The following is a 20,325-nucleotide window of genomic DNA, read 5'->3' as shown; positions in this document are numbered from 1 at the left end:
GTTAGAATTGATCTAGCAGTCGCTAGAATTGATCTAGCAGTCGCCTCCATTGGGTATGATTCTCAGAGTACTAATCCAATTCATTATAAAACTATATTACAACTAGATTCGTATACTTGTAGAAACCGCCGCATAATTTTATATTTTTTTCAGTATTCACACTTTGGATGTTAGTACGTCCGGAGGTAGTCAAGTTGTTGGTGCTGTTATCGATGAGGCAACGTTACTAGGTTAATTTAATTTTCTCACTTAATTAGAATAATTAGAAAATTTGTAAGTTATAGATACAATTTTGTTTTATTTCATTTATTGTTACTAATATTTTATTTCTGGGTTTAGTGTATGACTCGTAGTAGGGGCACACCTATTATAGCAGTCACAGATCCAAAGAGAATAATCTAAAGAAATCACCGGCAGCAATAGCAGATGCAAGATTTACCACCACTAGCTGTGGGTAACGTACAACGTGAAAATCCACTGCTTAATGACATTGACAATAATGCCTTAGGAAACCTACCAGCACCTCAACTTCCTATAAACATTCATATGGCTCGAAACAAAAGAACTTTAAGGGATTATGCCTTACCAAGTCTAGACATAGTTCAAAAAAATATAGCAAGGCCGACAATTACAATTAATAATTTCAAGATAAAACCGACTATGATTCAAATGATCTAGAACAATCAATAGTTTAGGGGCACTATGATAGAAGACCCTAATCAACATTTAAAATGATTCCTTCAACTCTGTGATACTTTTAAGTATAATGGGGTCATTGATGACGCTATTTGTTTTCGATTTTTAACCTTCTCCTTGGCTGATAATGCTTTTTCTTGGTTAGACTCGCAGGTACCAGGGTCTATCATGACATGAGATGAACTCGCTGGAAAGTTCTTATAGAAGTTTTTCCCAATTAGCAAAGTAGTACAACTAATAAGAGAAATTGTTGTTTTTAGACAAATGGAGGGAGGAAGTTTCTACGAGGCATGAGAATGATTCAAAATGTTGATTCAAAAATTCCTGCACCATGGATTTCCTGAGTGGATGCGATTATAGGTGTTTTATAATGGGCTAGATGCAAATGCACGATCTGGATTAGACGGAGCAGCAGGAGGAGCCCTTATAAACAGAATGTATGAGGATGTGTACGAGATCATCAAGAATATGACACTAAACTCTTGCCAATTGCCAATTGAATGCTTCACATATAGTTAGAAACCCGCTATAGTAAAAGCTATCCAAGAGGATGATAAATATCAATAATTAGTGGATATGTAACACCCTAATCCCGAATACGGAGTATTCGAATACTAAGATGCTACATCAGGTTATCGGAACAACCTAGCAAAATTTTCAAATAATTTAAAACATTGAAATACATTTTATATAAGAGACCATACATAGTTATACTGAAAATAGTAATAAAAATAGTTATACAAAATATGTGGAGCTCCAATATCATCATATATCAAAATAGTCAAAATAACAAAAATGATAAATGAGTTACAAACCTACAAAAAAAATACAAGTAAGGCCTTAGGAATACAATGCCCACTAAAAGATAAGGTACTGTACTCTGAATACGTGATGCTAGGAATCTCTTGTCGATGATGTTCCTCGGACATGAACAAAAGTCTACAAATATGAACATTAAGACAATTTGAAGGCTGAGCTTTGTAGGCTCAGTGGTACACCAAAAATTTACCATACTTCAAGCAATTTTTAAATATAAGCATGCAAATCAAATGAACACATAGAAACATGACATGAGTATCGAATAATTAAATCATGAGTCACTAAATCTACATAACCAAATCACTTGCATATCAAACTTGTCAAACTTGTTAGAGCGCACAAACTACTCAAATAATCGGGTATCTGGATGGTCCCGTGCCATTCAAGGCCGTTAGTCAAATAATCGCAGTTGTCCGTAAGGTTTTCTGGAGCGCCACTCATGGCCGCTAGTTAGGTTAGAGCCCGAAGGCTGAGCGTGAACAAAGCATCAAAAATATAATCACAAAAATACAACCATCACATTTGAGTCTCATACTCATTTCAACTTGCTTATCCTTCCAGCTAAAATATTAACTAATGAGATGTGACAGTCTGCTACCTTGACATTTCGACCTTTCCACATTTAAAAATTAATAACTCTTAATATATAATTCTAAATGAGCAATATTGTTTTAAACGAAACTAGACTTCTGCACGATTATAGAGATATAAGGCTCACTCTTTATTTTATATTATGAAATTTTTGGTGATTTTTCAAAGTCACTGCTAAATCTGTTTTATAAAAATTCTACTGCCAGATTTTTATGACCTTTTAATACTAAAAAATTTATATCTTTTCAAATACAAATTGAAATTGATCTCTATTTGTTCTAAACGAAACTAGGTTGACTCACGGTTACAATGATGTATAGGTCACTTCTTGATTATTTTTACAGAATTTATGGTGAATTTTTAAACTTACTGTTCATGTAATAATTTGTTTCTGGCAGATTTCACAACTAAGTTTTTTAGCTTCATTTTAAATCATCCAAACATGATTTTCACCCAAAGACATATAACATGCATGCATTATCACATGAGCATCATATTTATGACTTATCAAGAAGCATAGGAGAGTTAGAGGATACCACCTTGATGGAAGAACACCAATAAATTTTCTTGCCTAACTTTCCACCACTTTGCCTTTGCCCTTACCTTTAAAAGATTCACCACCCTTTTTAACTAATAACCATGTAACACATAAGATTCCCCCACCCCCCCTAAAAAAAGAGTTTTAATAGGATGGAAAAATACATGCTTTAAAAAAATAATATATGAGAAGATGGTTAAAGACTTCTTCAAACTCAAACCCTCCTAAACACCCAAACACCTCCACCTTTATCCTTGATGAACATAGATATTTTTTTTCCATGGAACTTTAAAAAAAAAAGCTAGATCAAGGCCCTTACATTCTTTGAGATTTTGGAGGATGAAAAATGGTGAGAACTCACTCAAATCCCTCTCTCTCTACACAGTTTGCTAAGAGAAATAGATAGAAAGAAGAAAAAAATTGAAAAGAAAAAAATCGTGTGATTATAACATAGGGAAAAATGGGGACAAATCCACTTTATCCCATACCTCAATTTGCCAAACCATCTTTTCCTACTAATTGGGAGAAGACTTTTATTCAAAAATAGTAAAATTACCATATTAGCCATCCATATTCCCTCTACTTCACACAAGTTTCCAAACATCCTTCATTTCCTATAAAAAGGTCTAAAATCCACCCAAATTATATCCAACAAAACCCAATCCTAAAATAAATTTATCCATCACCAACCTAGGTCAACGCTTGAACGTTGACTTGAGAATTTGGGGTCGTTATAGGCTAGACTTAAATATATCGAATCAACTTCTACACCGTCTATGTATAGGGGAGACAAACTGCTCTTCTACTATATCAACAATTTAGTTAAGAATGTAAATCACGTCGGGAACAGAGGTGGAAACCCTTATTCGAATACATATAATCTCTGCTGGAGAGATCACAAAAATCTAATATGGGATGGGAAATCAAGGAACATATAATAATTTAAATCAAGTTAAAAACACTAACTATAAACCTCCTTATTTGTAAAAACCCCAGGACAGGGTCAACGCAAATGACCATATTGTAGTTGGACAAAATTGAGGAAGAAACTCAATCATGAGAATTGATGTCAAACATGTGTAGTCTGTATGCACCAATTCAACAAAAATATTGACTAAACTCGAAGATCAAATGAGCCAATTGGTGAGCATGATGGGTGGCATTAAGAGACAAATTGACACAGATATTCCCAGCAACACGGAAGATAATCCTCGAAGAAAAGTTAAGGTGCATGTGAAAGAAATTATACTCATGTCGGGCAAAGTAGCAAGTAGCCCAAAAACCATTACTTCGAAAAACATTGTGGAGAATAATGACGATCATCAAGAGGTATCCCTAGAAGTAGAAAATGAGCCAGAGTCAGAGGAGGTAATCACACCGGTAGCTGAGATAGAGAAAGAAGTAACTAAAAATTCTGCCGGTACAAAAATCCCATTCTATTCGAGACTAGAAGAAAAGCAATGGGGGGATGAGGATGAATTTGTAAGTTTCCTAAACCTGTTTAAAACATTGAATGTTAACCTACCTTTAATTGAGTTATTGAAAAAGTTCCAAAACACGCCAAATTTTTAAAGGAGAAGAGGGCTAGCGTAAGAAAATTAATGTAGGAGAACAAGTTACTTTAAATGCTTCTTGTAGTGTGATTATTTCAAGATAGGTACCTCAAAAATTAAATTACTTGGGGAGTTATACTATTCCCATAGAGATCGGAAGTATTCACTTTAATAGAGCTCTATGCGATCTAGGAGCTAGTATTAATTTAATGCCTTTATCAATTTTTGAAAACTTGGGTTAGGGGATCTAAAAACTATTCAAATAACATCACTATTGGCTGACAGGTCTTTGGTACATCCAAAGGATTATTGGAAGATGTGTTAGTTAAAGTACGATGTTTTATTATCCCCACAAATTTTATGGTACTTGATTTTGAAGAAGATCATGATATACCGATCTTATTAGAAAGACCCTTTTTATCCATATTGAGATCCACCATTGATTTAGAAAAGAATGAATTAATTATGAAAATTAATGGTGAGACTGAAACTTTTAAATGTGGCCACCAATCAAGTGATGGAGATAATATGAAGTTAGGGGAACAATGTAAACAATTATTATTTATTTCTAATGTCCCCGAGTCAAGGGACACACTTCCTTTTATGCATGCAGAAAGAATAAACAAAGTTTAAGGAAAGGGACAAACGGAAATAGGTGGAACGACAAGATGGAAGATGGACTAATACTGATTAAACAATGAAATCCTCTATCAGTGAATTGGTGACACTGTCAGATGAATTTGGTAGTAAAACTTAAAATTTAGTTGAATTGCTTCTTAACTTTTGCAAATTATTGTATATGTAACTAATCACGTAGTTTATATTTTAACTTTTATTTGATGTAGGTTCATCTCTAAACTGAAACATCCTTAAAGTTAGAAGTTTTGAGCCAAAATAGAGTCAGTGTCGTGACATCGTCCAGTGAGTCGCGGCATAGTAGGTAGTTTCCTTCAGACCTTTAAGCTGCAGGGTGCGTCGCGACATCAAACCCCAATATCGCGACATAGGTAGTTTCTAGAGATGTTGTGACACGAAACCCTTTTGTTGCAGCATCGCTGTAATTTGCTACAAGCTCGACTTGACTCAATTGCACAACCTGACGGAATAATATTCATTCAACCCGATTTTTAACCCTATTTTGAACTTAAAATCATACTTATTTCTAATTAAAACACCTCTTAACCCTTAATCCCCCAAACTTTCTCAAATCTATCAAAACCTCTTAAACTCTAAACCCGTAATTTCTTAAACATTCTAGTTATTCTTTGCAAACTCTTCGACCATATTTGGGGCAACAAGTAACTGGAACACCGCGGAAAAGCAAGAAACTCAAATGAGCTTCAGTTATATATTAAGGTTAAGAGTTTCTAAATTCAATTTTTTTTACTGTTTGCTTAGTATTGTATTATGATTGAAATATCATGCTTTTTAGAAAAGTTAGAAGAACCAATGAATCCGAACCATCGATGGATCCAAACCCTTCTAATTTTGCAAACCAGGATATTGGGAAATATTTTACGAAACTTCAAGGAAAAACCTTTTATCCAAGAGAGGGGATTTGATTCATTAATGGTTTTATGTAAGGAAATATGACCTTTAGTTAGATATCATAGGTGAGAATATTTTTGGACAATTTCAAAAGAAATACCGTAGTTCCTATTGTTCAAGAGTTTTATGCGTCTTTATGGGACCATGAGTCAAGAAATACTGAAGGCCGTATGTGGGTGATACTTGTGCGAGGGAAGGAAGTGCGAGTAACCCCTCGAATCATTTGCAATTTTTATAATGCTCCATATTATGAGAATGATTTCGTTGATGAAATTGATCTAGAATACTTTCGAGATATAGTTATGGATAGTATTATAAACTTCTTGACTAAAAGAAGGGGTGAATGGAAATATCGCTCAGGTGCCAATATCCTAGTATCCTTTCATCAAGCGATCATGTTTCCTAATGCTAAAATATGGATCCAATTTGTATGCACAAAAATCGTGCCTGCTTTAAATGTTTCTAACGTTAAACTTTTAGAGTAGTGTTATTCTATGCTATTTTGCAAAAAAAATAGGTATGTATCGGTAAATAGATTCATCAGAACATGAGAAGATGCATTGGTAGCCAGAAGGTGGGAGTCTTCTTTCCCCACTTAGTGACATCATTATGCAAAAAGGCGAGTGTACCTATGACATTCACTGAGCAGTCGCTAAAATCGTCCAAAAGTATTTATGGCGACATCTTGTTCCAACAGTACACAAAATTGCAAGCCAAACAAATAAAGGATTGAAACAAGCGACAATAGGAAGTGATGGCTACACTGACTCCAACACAAAGGTTGACACGACCTTAACAAGATATTCGTGAAAGTAGTCATCCAAAACTTGATTGGATGATACAGTGGATGTAAGAGTTGGGACCAATATTCGTAGAATTTGCAAGGCAAAATAACATCTGGGTCCTCAATTACACACCTGACATGTTTGGGCCGACAAAGCAGAGCAAGAAGAAGTGCATGAAAGCGATGATGGAGGAGAAAACGAGGAGAATGATAAGAGTAAGGAGATGGATGAGAAGGACAATTGAACTATTTTATTTTTATAAAGACTTGTATTAATTATTGATTTTAATTTAGACTTTGTAGGAGTAGGAATAATAAATAGATTTTTTGTTTTGTTGCACTTTGTTAAGTTTTCTATGTAAGAACCCAACACGAAGGAGACACAAACAATTCGAGCTAACACGATCAAAGGAGGAAGCACCTACCATTAGCAATTGGAATGACTATGATCAATCGGGTTAATTCCTTCATTATCTATTTATGGGCTACACATTAAGGAAAATGTGTCAACTAAAGTATGCGTATAGGGGATAGCATAGAAAATTTGCTTCAAATTTTTACATTTTCTAAGATTTTTCTTATCTTTTATGTGCTTGAACTTGTAGAAATACAAGTGATTCTTTAGGAACATGTACATAGGTTGCTTGTGTTTATGAATAAATTTGGCATGATAATAGGTGATTTTAAACTTTTGATTGTTAGGCTACTAAGTTCTATATGTTACACTATAAATAGGTATTAAGCAATCAACTATACCAAGTGATATAGAAAATACAAGGAAACGAGCATGCTAGTACGAATAATAAATACTTGAATTTGTATTTGTTTGGTTGATTAAATTTGTGCATGTTGAGAGATTTAGGGATGACCTAAGGCATTGTTTGGAACACATCCAGAGCTAAAAAGCTATCCTAATTATAAATTCACCTTTAGTACCAATTTTTGAGCCCGTGACACTTTTTGATAAACCACATTACAAGCCTTGAGCCTGAAAATGTCAATTTCTATTTGCCTTTGTTCTTTGGTCTTGCACTGTATGATTATAAACATTTGACTATACGTATTGAGCATTAAATAGATAATCATGATGGAGTTTGTAAAAATATGTGAAAAAAGGAAAGACTAGTATGATATGAGAATTATTGGTTAGCCTGAAAGTGCAAAACAAGAAGAGAAATCCAAAAAGAAAATCTATACGAGTAGAAAAAGTACATGAAAAGCTAAAAAAATTCTTGAGTGAGAAAAATTTAAAAAGAACTGTGAAAAAGTCATAACAATAGAAAAAACTCGTTCATTAGTGCACCGAAACTTGTAGGCTAGTCGTAGTTACTATGTCATGTTATATTTTCCTATATAAAGAGAAAAAGAAAGTGAGAGAAAGAGAAATAAGACAGTGAACGGGTAAGGGTCACTAAGGGGGAAGAATATAGATCAATACGATGTGCCAAACTATTTTTTTGTGTGTAACCCTTTTGATGCTTACTGTCTTAGAATTTCATACATGTCCTAAGCTTCAAAACATTACAAGCCAAAAAATTCCTATGTGACCTAAATATCCTTATACATGAATGGACATCATACTAATTATGCGCATCAACTACTATTTGTATTCTACTCAGATAATCAAAGTACTTGTATGATTTGTTGATGGATTTCTATAGGTGAGACCCTTTAATACTTGTATATTTTGTAACATACTGAACGTAGATGCTTGAAGTCAGAGGTGGTAAGTCAACTATTCATCATGTTGAAGTTCCTAGTAAGCTTGAAATGCCTAAGTCATATGCTCCGAAGTCAATACTTGTATTATATTTGCTCAAGGGTTGTCATGTTCATTTGCCATCTTTGTTTATGTTGCTTGAGGACAAACAATGACTTAAGTGTGAGGGAGTTTTATTTGTCGTAATTCAGTGTAGAGGATTGAACTAGTTTTCACACTTAAGGAGCCTGAATACAAGCATTTTCATTACATTTTAGTTAAGTTTCTTTAGTTTTGCTTACATTTAATAAAATGTGCAAATTGAGTCTTTTATTGACCCTAAGGGCTGAATGAGGCCCAAGAGAGAGCTAGTGTACTTTGTGAGTGTGCAGGAGACCCTCATAAGACATTTTAGGATGATACTGGACATTATGTCACAACATAGAAGGACTGATGCCGCAACATAGGGAACAAAATGAAGCAAACTCAAGTCTACCTTTGATGTCGAGACACAGATTGAGGGTGTCGCGAACAAGTCCTGATGTGTCGTGACATCGACTCTGGGATGAAAATTAGACACAAAGCAAGGGTGTTTTGGTCTGCACAATCAAACTTAAAGCTTAAGAACGTCAGCTAACATAGGGTTAAAGACGACGACCACCTGAAGGCTATAAATAGGCTCATTTGGCACATGTTAAAGACACCTTTGAATTAAACTAGTTTCTTCCTTAGTATTTAGTTTTGTTTTCTTTCTTAGGTTTCAATAGTTTAGTTTATTTGTTTGTTGTTTTCTTTCAAGAGAGCTGAATTATGGAATCATTCAACTCTGTGGATTTACGCTTAATATCAATACAATCAGGCTCTTTCATTTACTCTATCTGCTTGATTTAATTAGCATGCTTTCTCTTTAAATCGATTATATATTGTTTATGAACGTCATGAGGAACTAATCCTTTTATAGGGGAGTAGTGAGTGGAGTTATGATCTGTTAATTGTTTTGTAATGTTATTCAATGGATCAGCTATTTGGGAAGGGGAGAACGTGAAAAACCCTAGGTTTGACAATCCCAGGAAGTCATCAATGTGGGAATTAACCCAAAATTGGAATTGTCCATTTGTGAACACCTTAACCCCAAATCAGTCTAGACTGTGAGGCCAGAAGATATGTAGTTCTTGCTGACTCGTTATGTTACTAGAGTATCGAAAGATCTTGATAGGGTAGTGACGAGTTGACGGACGAGGAACCCGAAGTGACAGTTGATGGAATTACTGAAGCGAGCTAATCACCCATAATCAAATTTGATTTATTCTTCCTTTTTAATCTCTTGAATTTTATCTTTTTATGTTATTTTATTTTTATCATTATAAAAACTCTAAAAATCCTTTATTTTATATTCTTCGTACTATAATTGAATCTAAATTACCAATTAGATCTTTTAGTGTTTAGGTTAGAATTGATCTAGCGGTTGCCTCTCTTGGGTACGATCCTTGGAATACTCACCTACTCCGTTGTAAAACTATATTACAACTAGACTCATTTACTTGCGGATATCACATCGTAATTCTATATTTTTTTTGTAGTATTCACACTCTAGACGTTAGTACGTCCGGAAGCGGTCAAGTTGTTGGTGTCGTTGTCGAAGAGGCAACATCATTAGGTTAATTTTAATTTTCGAACTTAATTAGAATAATTAGAAATTTTTAAGTTATAAATACGATTTTGTTTTATTTCATTTATTGTTACTAATATTTTATTTTTGGGTTTAGTATATGACTCGTAGTAGGGGCACATCTATTGTAGCAACCACAAATCTAGAGAGAATAATCCAAAGAAATCGTCGACAGCAATAGCAGATGCAAGATCCACCACCACTAGCTGCGGGTAATGTACCAAGTGCAGTGGTGAATCAGGGGGCTGGCAGTGGCCTCGACCCCCCCTAAAATTATAAAAAAATATTTATTATTTAGCCTCTTAATATTTAGAAACTTTGGCCCCCATTAAATTGTTGTTTGGCCCCTCTTTCCAACTTTGAACATTAAAAAAATCTTTTTTTCCATGTAATATATTTTAACTTTTAAATTTAAATATTTATATAATATAATATTTTAATCAACGTTAATATAATATTAAATATAATATTGATATATTTCTAACTTTCTATTTTTAGATGATAGTTGTTCACTTTTTAATATAACATTAAATGTGAATGTAGGTTAAAATTCAATTTGTTAAATAGTGAAAAGAAGTATCTTTTCCTATTTCTATTAACAACTATTGTGATCAACGTTTTTCCTTCAAACGCGACATCGAGTTCATCTTCTAAGTTTCTTTTTTCATATTTTTACAATTTTACAATTCTTTTTATTGTGTTTTAAAGTTTATAGTTTAATTTTTTTTATAGATTTTTTATCTTTTAAGATATTGTAGTTATGAAGTCTAAAACAATTGATTCATTTTTTTAAAAGAAAGTTATAGAGACAACACAATCACCTTCAGAAGCGTCACAAATTGAGGTACCACCTTCATCGTTTGCTCCTTTAAACTCTAATGCTTGTCCTTCTAAAATTCCTACAGTTGAAGATGAGGCACTTGATTTGTTTAACTTAGAATGTGAACCCGGGTTATGTAAGCAAATATATGAGTATCCAGTTAATATGCGTGATGAAATTCAAAGAGCTTATATTAAGGCTGGACCATATCAACCTATTCTTTTAGAATATCCTGTTTCCAATTCAAAAAAGCATCATCGTTATTTTCAACCATCATGGTTTAAAAAATTTTCCTAGTTAGAATATTTAAATTCTAAAGATACAGTATTTTGTTTTCTTTGTTTTCTTTTTAATAGCAATCCAAGTAGTCGTTTTGGGTCAACTGCATTTACTCATAGTGGTTTTAATAATTGGAAAAAGATACACGATGGATGCAATTGTGCTTTTTTGACACATATGGGAAAGATCAGAATTTATTGCATAACAATGCACAACGAGCTTATGTAGATTTAATGAATCAAGCTCAACATATTGAAGTATCACTTGATAGATAAACAACACAACAAATTGTAGCTAATCGTCTACATTTGAAAACTAGTATAGATGTTGTTTAGTGGTTGTCATTTCAAGGGTGTGCTTTTAGAGGTTATGATGAAAGTTAGGGATCAAAAAATCGTGGGAACTTTCTTGAATTGTTATCACTATTAGCATCATATAATGAGAAATTTGAAGATGTTTTGAAAAGTGCTTCACAAAATGCTAGTTATACTTCTTCAACAATACAAAAAGAGATTTTCCAAATTTATGCCAGTAGAGTTCGTAATGTAATTTGTGAAGAAATTGGCGATAGAAAGTTCAACATTATTGTGGATGAAGCGAGAGTAGAAAGTTCAACATTATTGTGGATGAAGCGAGAGACGAGTAAAAAAAGAGAAAATGACAATTATTTTGAGATTTATTGATAAACAAAGACAGGTAAAAGAACGGTTTTTTAATATAGTCCATGTTAAAGATATTACATCATTGACTTTGAAGAATGTGACTTTTAATGTTCTTTTGCAACATAGTTTTGACATACAAAATATCGGAGGTCAAGGCTATGGTGGAGCAAGCAATATGCGTGGGGAATTTAATGGCTTACAAGTTTTGATTTTGAATGATTGATGATATGCTTATTCTGTTCACTGTTTTGCTCATCGTCTTCAATTAGCATTGGTTGCAGCAACTAGAGAAGTGGTTGAAGTGCATCAATTCTTTAAAGACTTGTCTAGTATTGTTAATATTGCTTCGGCTTCTTCCAAACGACATATTGAATTACAAAAAGCCTAAGAAGCTGACATAACTCGTTTGGTATCCATCAATGAGTTAGCAACAGGAACATGAATAAATTAGATTGACAATTTACAACGTCCTAATGAGACTCGATGGAGTTCCCATTTACATTTAGTTACTAGTTTACTAAAGATGTATAATGCTACTAGCACGGTTCTTAAAAATCTAAAAAATATCGTTTCTAACTATTCTCAAAAAGGAGATGCTTATAACACATATAATAGATTGAGATCTTTTGAGTTTATTTTTATTTTGCATATGATGAAGGAAGTTTTAGGGATTAATGATAACCTTTTTCAAGCTTTGCAACATCGTTCTCAAGATATATTAAATGCCATGAGTTTGGTTTTGACAACAAAAGATTTAATTCAAAAGTTGAGAGATAATGGATGGAATGAATTGTTGAAAAATGTGATATCTTTTTGTGAAACTTGGGAGTTGGATTTTCCATATATGAATGCTCAATATATTGTGGGTCGTAGTCACAACAAGAAGGAAGATGTTACAGTGAAGCATCTTTATCGAGTCGATATATTTTTTACTACAATAGAAACTTAGTTGCAAGAATTGAAGAGCAGGTTTAATGAAAATGTTGTCGAGCTTCTTATTCTTACTACGACGTTAGATCCCAAGGAGTTTTTCAAGTTATTTGATATTAATAAAATTTGCATTCTTGTAAACAAGTTCTATCAAGAAGATTTTTCTCAACAAGAGAAAGAACGTCTCCCATATCAGTTGAAGCATTATGAACTTGATGTATGTAAGCATCCTGATTTGAGAAAAATATCAACACTTTTTGAACTTTGCATCATTTTAGTTAAGAGTGGAAATCAGTCATGTACCCACTCATTGATAGATTGATTCGTCTTATATTGACTCTTCCAGTTTCAACAACATATTCAGAACTTGCTTTTTCTGCTATGAAGATTGTGAAGACTCGACTTCGTAGCAAGATGGAAGATGATTTTTTATGAAGTTCTTTGGTTGTGTACATTAAGAAAGAAATTGCAGAAAAATTTGATATTAAAGAAATAATTGATGATTTTAGTGAGGTCAAGGATTAAAAAGTGCAATTCAAATAAATTTTTAGATTTCTTTCTAGTTTATTTTTATTTATTAAATAATTTATTAAATAATTTTTTTAAATTTATTATTTTTCATTATCTCGACCCCCTCTTGAAATTTCTTGGCTTTGCCCTTAACCACGTGAAAATCCACTGTCTAACGATGCTGACAACAACGCCCTAGGAAATCCACCAGCACCACAACTTTCTACAAACATTCAAATGGCTCGAAATGAAAGAACTTTAAGGGATTATGCCTACCAAGTTTGGACATGGTTCAAGAAAGTATAGCAAGACCGACAATTACAGTTAATAATTTTGAGATAAAACCAACTATGATTCAAATGATCTAGAACAATCTGTAGTTTAAGGGCAGTATGACAGAGGACCTTAATTAACATCTAATATGGTTCATTTAACTCTGTGATGCTTTTAAGTACAACGGGATCACTAATTATGTTTGTAATCTTTGGTTATTCCTATTCTCCTTGGCTGATAATGCTTTTTCTTGATTAGACTCGCAGACACCAGTGTGTATTACGACAGGGGATAAACTCGCTGGAAAGTTCTTATAGAGATTTTTCCCAATTTGTAAAACAGTACAACTAAGAAGAGAAATTGTTGTTTTTAGACAAATGGGGGGAGAAAGTTTCTATGAGGCATGGGAACGATTCAAAATGTTGATTCAATAATGCTCGCACCACGGATTTCCTGAGTGGATGCGACTGCAGGTGTTTTAAAATGGGCTGGATGTAAATGCACGATCTGGATTAGACAGAGCAGTAAGAAGAGCCCTTATGGAAAAAACATACGAGGATGAGTACGAGATCATCGAGAATATGTCACTAAAATCTTGCTAGTGGCCAATTCAATGATTCACATATGGTTAGAAACCCGCTACAGTAAAAGCTATCCAAAAGGATGATTAGTATCAACAGTTAGTGGATAGACTCAACGGTATCGAATCAGCTTCTACACCGCTCTTTCACTATATCAATAATCCGGCTGAGGACGTAAATCACATTAGGAACAAAGGTGGAAACCCTTATTCAAATACATATAATCCTAGCTAGAGAGATCACCAAAGTTTGAGATTGGGTGAATAAATCAGCACGAAATAATTTAAATCAAGTTAAAAGCACTAACTACGAACCTCCTTATTTACAAAACCCCAGGCTAGGTTTAACCCAAATGATCGTATTGCATGTGGTCAACAGTTGGAAAAAATTGAGGGAGAAATGCAATCAATGAGAATTGATGTCAAACAGTTGCAGTCTATCTACACCAATTCAACAAGAACATTGAATAAACTCGAGGGTCAAATGAGCCAATTGATGAGCATGATTGGTGACATCAAGAGAAAAATTGGCACAAGTATTCCCAACAACACGGAAGATAATCCCCGGAAAGAAGGTAAGGAGCATGTGAAAGAAATTGCATTCTGATCGGGCAAAGTACTAAGTAGCCCATAAACTAGTACTCCAAAAGCAATAGTGGAGAATAATAACGATCGTCAAGAGGTATCCCTAAAAGCAAAAAATGAGCCAGAGTCAGAAGAGGTAATCACATCAGCAGCTGAGACAAATAAGGAAGTAACTAAAGATTCTATCAGTACAAAAATCCCATTCCCTTCGAGACTAGAAAGAAGTAAATAAAGATTTTGCATTATGTAGTCTCATTCACAATAGTGGAATTTATAGCAGGAGATCTGGGTAAATGATATTCTCTTATTGGAATTACATGGTAGATGAAAAGTACGCATGGTCATAGGTTGCTTGTCTTTGTGATGAGTGACTTGATTATTATTTGATAGTAATTGACTTTTCATGAAGGAAGATGTAATGGTTACCATGAGATAAAATAAGATCATATTGGGAGAACAAATTTATCCCAAAGACATTAATGATATCCTATGATGGTAAGACACTTATGAAAAGGTTCTTAAACGAGCACTGATCGAGTTGCTTTCGTAATGGTATGTCATTAGGGAGAGCTCAATCACAACACTCTAGTGGAATGACTTCATGACTAAATGTGTTTATAACTAATAGGCTAAAAGCTGGAACTTAATTATAAATCATTTAGGCCCTAAGTGCATATGTCCAATTGGTCACTCCGCTAATTTGTTGAAACCAAAAATGACTTACATGCTGAATCAAATGAACAAAAATGTATAGAAATGTTAAAATTAAAGAAATGAGAAATATTTGGAAATGAATGCGGTTTTCTCTAAATGGAAAAATCCTGGAAAATAAATTTATGGTTTTTGAATTATTATTTAATTAAGTGATTAAATAATTCAAGTTAAAAATGAAAATAAATTTATTGGTAATGGTGAATCCATTAAATTTAGAAATATTAAATATATTTTTCTCATAGATTCTTTTATGGTAAAGTTGTCATGATTTTAACGCAATTAGAATTGGGTTGAGAAAATTATTTAATATGGAATTTAATTAATTAATGGAAATTAATTTAAGATTTTTACTTTCGGAAATAGAAAAATAAGTATCGAGGATTGAATTATAAAGCAGTGAATTAAAAGTCGAGGAAGTACTTGTAATTGTACTCGATACGAGAGAGACTTGAAAGTTCCTCATGTTTAATGCTTAGGACGACAAACCCTAGTTTATTTAACTAGGGTTGTGACCACCTCCCTCGCTGCCCTTGTGAACAACGAGAGAGAAATAAACATTAAAAACAACAAAAGATTGGAAACTATACTATCGTGCGGTGTCTGCAAGTCTGTTGTAATATAATTGGACAATTGGGTACGGAGATTTTTCTTAGGATCAAACCCAAGATAGTCGGCGATTTAGCAAATTATAGCTACAAGCATGGAAAATAAAAAGTCTAACTAACTAATTGCTAAACAATATAGTACAACAAGCAATGAAATCAGGAGTAATTACACTAATTTATCAACTAATTAACACAAGTACTTCAACTAGAAAATATGTAAAGTTGTTAAATTAACCAATGAATAACAAACAGTGGTTGATTGATTTTGATGTGGTTCATTAATATTCAAATTATGGATCTAAATTTCTTAAACTCTTAAAATGGTTCCATTTTACCTCTAGGCCTAAACTTTACCAAATTAGACAAATTAATTCGATTTATCTCTCAACTTTACCGGCTAACCTGGGAATAACGAATTGATGCTCAACAAGGTTACCTATCGGTCTCACTTGCCTAAATGTTCTTTTAAGGGCGTCAATCCTAAGTTTTTAGGTTTATTCAATTTAGTCTAATTTATTTGAAACTTAGTCCCTCATTTAGTTATCCATGCCAAAAACTAAGCTGACAAACATGCAAGAAAAGGAAATGACAACCATTAACATAAAGCTTAAGAAAAAGATGAAAGTTTGGATTTTTAATCTATAAATTTTAAAAGAAAAGTGTAGATGAACATTCAATAGTAGAATGAAGTACAAGAAACATAATAGATGAAGTCTTTGACAGATTCTAAAATAAAAGTGTAGGTGAACTTAAGAATTCTTAGGATATAAATGACATGTCACTAAGGATTATATGGTTTCGGGTGCTGGTCCTAGATGTACTACCGATGGCTAAGGTCTTACATTTGTTGTGGATTTTCCATAGCTCGTGTGAGGAGCATCGTGTAGCTAACATCCCGACCCACAGCTCGTGTGAGCAGGCCCCTTTTACAACTCATGTGAGCACTATTAGAAAGGTTATGGTCATATAAAAATGCACACTTTGTGTAAGCATTCCCGAGTATCCGATGTTATTTTGTATGGATCAACAGGTAAGTAAAGTAAAATGAAAAGGCTTGTATATGAAATTATTGATATTAATGACTATACGAAATGGAAAGCTAATATGTGCAAATGAATAGAAAAGGCCATTAATCAAACATGTGAAGAAAGGTGAATGAATGTATGTAACACCCCTAACCCGTATCTGCTGCCAGAACAGGGTTTCGGAGCATTACTACCATTTGCAGATCACTAAAAAAAATTAAAATACTTATCAATTCAATGCATCATATAAAATAAATATATTACCATTCAATCAACAGTTTGGCACTTGTATAAGCATCAAACAACAACATTGTTAGTATACTTGCACATATCTCATATAAATTCAACATTGATATATCTATTTTTTCGACATGTCGCACTTGAGTTTAACAATAGTCTCAATTACATAATTTCCTTGTATCAACATATCAAAGATAATCATATATGTACATGTCATGAAACATATCATGCTCTTACCGTTTCTTCACAAGCATATATCATTCATTTTATTATATCAATATTTTATGCTTCATCATTTCCATATATTTTATGTATATTTATTCTGGTAATAGCTTATATCAAACTTAACATAAATTATATTCCATGTACTTATACTTATTTCGTTTATCCATTTTCATAATTATTTCATACAACGCTTTTGTACATATATTTCCATATGACCAGTTCTTGTAAACATTTCACACAACCATTTCATATAACCATTCGTCATCTAATACATTTTACCTGAATATCAATTGTTCAACAGATGTTATAGCGTCTCCCATCCACGGTCTTATTTATCTTTAACGTGATGCCATAGTGTCTCTCAATTATGGTCTGACTCATTTTCTGTCATGTTGCCATGGTATCTTTCAACCATGGTCTTATTCTTTTCATGTCAAGTTGCCATGGTATCTTTCAACCATGGTCTTACACATTTCATATCAGGTTGCCATGGTATCTTTCAACCATGGTCTAACACACAGGTTGCCATGGTATCCATGGTCTTACACATTTCATATCAGGTTGCCATGGTATCTTTCAACCATGGTCTTACACACAGGTTGCCATGGTATCTTTGAACCATGGTCTTACACATTTCATATCGAGAGCACACTCATGAACCTCATCCTTACAAAGGGATTACCGGTCAGGCTAAATCCTCAGAATATAAACTCATAGAGTATTGTCGGGATTACTAGTCCAGGCTCAATCCCCTACAACGACAATTACTCTAATGAGTTTGGATCTGAATTACCAATCCAGGCTAAATTCAGACCCTAATTCGGATTACCCGTCCGCTAAATCCGCTTTTACACATATTCTTCGGAGGGCTATATCAGATAGGATCACCCGTCCTGCTAGATCCTTTTATCGTCAATTTCTTTTCACAGCCCATCGAATTTTCCTTTCATTCAACCGGGATTTCTTCTCCTTTTATCAAATTTATCAATGTTTCATAAATTTTCATACAATGAACATTCAAATCATATTCACATAAATAACATACAATCTCAAGCATTTAAGAATATAATTCAAGTTACGAACTTACCTCATTGCTTGTTTGTGTTTATAATTTCATTAATCGATATCTTTTCTTTTCCACGATCAAGTCTCATATTTGAGTCGTCCGGATCTTTATAAACAAATTTGATCATCATTTTCATTCATTTCATATTCTAATGCATTTAATTAATGCTCTAGGCAAAATTACCATTTTGCCCGTAAACTTTTAATTAATGACGATTTCATCCTTAGGGTCAGGAAAATAAAATTCTTGCAATTTAATCCTTATTTCCAGCTATTATTCTCATATATATTGATAACAATCCATGAATTCTATAAAATATCGAATTTTTCATAATTTCAACACTTTTCAATTTAATCCCTAAAACATGTTTTCCCGATCTTGAACTAAATTAATAATTTCATTCAATTTTGTAATTTAAATAATAAAATAATCCATTTCATGCAATTTGGTCATTTCTGACATGTTTACAAAATTTCCCATAAAGTTTTACTTTTATTCAATTTAGTCCCTGAGCCTAAAATAGGCAAATTAGCCATGCTAGATGAATATTCATACATATTTTTCCTCCTCCTCCCCTCCATTCCACATCCTTAATGTAGATAACACACTTGTAAGTAACATTATCCATAATTTTTATTATTTACTTTTATGAATATTCAAGCTGTCTATCTGCATCATAGTCACTAAATTATTTATATCTGGATCTATAGAACTCAAAATTAATATCTGATAATTTTCCCTGAATCTAGACTCATATATATTCTTATCATAAAAATTTCGGAATTTTTGGTTTAGCCAATAAGTACAGTTTATTCTTTAAAGTTACCCCTGTTCTGCTGTCTGACAGTTCTGACCCCTCTTCACCAAAAATTAATTATCTCCTTATATAGGATTCAAATGATGTTCTTGTTTGTTTCTATTAAAAATATACTCATTCAGGATTTTATAAATATAAATTTAAGCCCTAATTATTTTTATTCAATTTTTTATGATTTTTCAAAGTTAGAATAGGGGAACCCGAATTTATTCTGACCTTGTCTCACAAAATTCATTATATCTCAAAATTTACAAATCCATTGCTTACACTATTTCTTCTATGAGAAACTATACTCAATAAGCTTTAATTCCATATCTTTTTCATCTTCTAATTCGATTTATACAATTTATGGTGATTTTTCAAAGTTAGTCTACTGCTGCTGTCCAAACTGCTTTTTGTGCAAGCTATTAATTACCATGTTATAACACCCTTATTTTCTTTTTCTACACCATTTCTCATCACTTTCTCTTATTTTCTCTTCACTAACATATCAAAACATAGGACCTTATGTAAGAAAACTCTACTATAACATTATTTCCATGCTTTGTCAATAATAACAAACTTAAAACATATTGAAATCTTGATATACTTACCTTGTTCTATTGATACTAATCTTTAACTTGATTTTCTCTCTCTCCAGCTTCTATTTCTTGAATCCAACTTGATATTCTAACTCCCCATGCTCTCCTTAACATTTTTATCTCTTGGTAGCTTTGGAAATTCATTTGATTTTTGGGTGAAAAAGGTGAATTTTTGGTAAAAGGATCAAATTGTAAAGAAAGCAAAACTTTCTTTCTTCCTCTCTTTCTCTCACGTTAGTGCATGGGAAAATATGGATGAGAATTTCTCATCTTTATTTCTTTATATACTAATAAAATAATAATAAAATATCTTATTAAAGTATTAATAAAATAATATTTATCTAATTAAATAATTATAAAATATCAAAATATCTCTAGCATCATTATTACTTTCTAGATTTCTCTCTTCCAATTGACCATTTTGCCCTTCATTATCTTTTAAAATTCCATCCTTGAGTCATCATTTAATTTGGTAAAATTACAATTTAGTCCCTCATAGTTCTTTATCTATTCAAT

The 20,325-nt window shown here is 32.8% G+C and overlaps 2 non-coding genes across 2 annotated transcripts; both read right to left on the bottom strand.

Moving 5' to 3' along the window:
* Window positions 1-927: 927 nt before the first annotated feature.
* LOC128279730 (small nucleolar RNA R71) lies at window positions 928-1,034 on the bottom strand. The gene has a single exon (XR_008269927.1). It is a non-coding gene; the product is annotated as a small nucleolar RNA R71 (small nucleolar RNA).
* Window positions 1,035-13,715: 12,681 nt separating this feature from the next.
* On the bottom strand, window positions 13,716-13,822 carry LOC128280020 (small nucleolar RNA R71). Its single transcript, XR_008270202.1, has one exon. It is a non-coding gene; the product is annotated as a small nucleolar RNA R71 (small nucleolar RNA).
* Window positions 13,823-20,325: the final 6,503 nt, after the last annotated feature.

Source organism: Gossypium arboreum, chromosome 8 (genome assembly GCF_025698485.1).
Source record: "Gossypium arboreum isolate Shixiya-1 chromosome 8, ASM2569848v2, whole genome shotgun sequence".
Lineage (NCBI taxonomy): Eukaryota > Viridiplantae > Streptophyta > Magnoliopsida > Malvales > Malvaceae > Gossypium > Gossypium arboreum.
Note: the sequence above shows the minus strand (reverse complement) of the source record. Positions and strands in the feature narration are given on the sequence as shown.